The sequence below is a fragment of the Tupaia chinensis genome, unplaced genomic scaffold (assembly GCF_000334495.1).
Source record: "Tupaia chinensis unplaced genomic scaffold, TupChi_1.0 Scaffold000014_1, whole genome shotgun sequence".
NCBI lineage: Eukaryota > Metazoa > Chordata > Mammalia > Scandentia > Tupaiidae > Tupaia > Tupaia belangeri.
This window is the reverse complement of record NW_006159444.1, coordinates 76,520-78,784: the sequence shown is the minus strand read 5'-3', so window position 1 is coordinate 78,784 and position 2,265 is coordinate 76,520.

Here is a 2,265-nt window from a genome sequence, read left to right as displayed (position 1 = left end):
GGGGGGGTGTGCACAACAGTGGCCTTGCCAACGTGTTGATCCAACCGGAAGCGGAGCTCAAAGGTCGGGGGGCTCAGACAGATCCTGGGGCCTCACTGGGTCAGACTCCTCCAGGATTAGGTTTTATTTTATTGTCAGAGGCATGCATTCTCGCCAGGGAGAGAAAAAAAGCAAGAGAGAGAGAGAAAAAAAGCTCCCCACATGTATAAGGCCACAAATATCTTATGGTCTGACAAAAAAAGAAAATTCTGGTAAGATATGGGAAAAATAAGCCCCCCGTATTCTACTATTGGGAATATAAGTTCTTGTCAACCTTCAGAGAGTAATTTGAACATACCCACGGCCATGACCTGGCAACCCTATTTTCATGGCTATTCTCTAAAATAGAGATTTCCATACTTTTTATCTCAGAACTCCTTCACACTCCTAAAAAATAGTAAAATCCTCATGGAGCTTCATTTATACGAGCTGTATCTAAAAATGTTTACAAGGTTAGAAGGTAGAAATTAGACATTTTATAATATTAAGTAATTTTAAGACATCAATAATATATATTTTTTACATGGTAAGATGAATAACATTTTTTCCAAAACCAGAAAAATAACAATTTTCCAAATTCAGAAAAATCTACCAAGATATTTTGCAAATCTCTTGCATGTCAGGCTTAATTAAAATACTAGAGAATTTCAAAAAGTATGGAAAAGGAAATTAAAGTAATAATATATTTAATGCAAAATATTTTGAAACCTATGCACAGCTTTTTTCATAATATACATTTTCCGTGAACTTTTTGAAGATCCCGCTCATACATCTAGATGCTCATATGTGCTTCTACAATTAAATAATAGTGCTTTGTTAAACGATGTGTTTTGGTTGAAGCAGATGAAGAAACTTTAGTCTTACACTTGGAATAGATCTTTTACTCAGGTATAATTTTGTAACATGATGAACTGTTCATTTAGAAAATACTGGTTCACTGATTACACAGATCTTTCAAATGTAGACACATTGTATTATATAACATCAAAAAGAGAAAAAAAAAGGGTTTTTTTTGTTAATAGTACCACTAATCTCAACAAGAAAAGTCTTTAAGTATTAGGAAGTTGAGCCCATGGTGGCAGATTTTTTTTCTTTTTCTTTTTTTTTTTTTTTTTTAGAGGTTTTTGCTATAGGGCACGTGCGCTCACCAGAAAGACAGAGAGAGTCAGAGAGACAGAAAGCGAGAAATCATCCCCCAGGGGGGATGGCCATGCCACAATCCCTTCTCCTCCATTCTCCTCTTGGAATCTTGGACACACACAGACACGCGCCTGGCGTGAGTTTAAGCCGCCGGGTCCGGGACTAGAACTGTGGTCGACTACATGGGAGTCTAGCGACACAGCAATTACGCTAATTGCTGGTCTGCATGGTGGCATATTTTACCAAAATTCTGATTACTTTTTTTTTTTTTAAAGCTTACAGTTTATCATTGGAAACAAATGCTGTCAGTTCTTTTTTTTCCCCTAGAGGTAAAAGAATCACATAATTCATTTTTCAGAAAATATCTGAGCTGTGGTCTGAATATATCTACTAAAATTCATATATTGAAATGTAATAGCCAATGTGATGGTACTAAGAAGTGGGGCCTTTAGGAGGTGATTAAGTCAAGAGGGTGGAGCTGGCACCTATGATCAAGACCCTTATAAAGAAGTTTCAGGAGGGTTAGCTCTATGGTCTAGTGGTTAAAGAAGCTGGATCCCACACGAATGACCCCATAGTTTGAGTATTGGACCCCGTAACTTGAAAAACACACCATACATGTGCATATGCATGTCCAAAAGCCCAACAAGATGGAGAAATAGAGGAGAAAGATTGTGGCATGACCTTTCCCCTAGGAGGTGCTTTCTCCTCCTCTCTGTCACCTATCTCTCTGGCAAGTTCACATACCCTTTGTCAAAAATTGTAAAAATAGGGACCAGCAGTTAGCACAATGGCTATATCGCTGGACTCCCATGTAGTCGACTATGGTTCGAGTCCAGACCCGGGGGCTTAAACTCACACCAGGCATGTATGTGTGTGCGTGCTCAAGATCCTGAGAGGAGAATGGAGGAGAAGGGATTGCCGTGTGGCCATCCTCCCTGGGGGGGTGATTTCTCACTTTCTGTCTCTCTATCTCTGTCTTTCTGGCAACTGCACACGCCCTATAGCAAAAACCTCTCCAAAAAAAAAGAAAAAAAAAAAAAAACCTGTAAAATAAATAAATAATTGGGTGGAGGGAATGGGTTT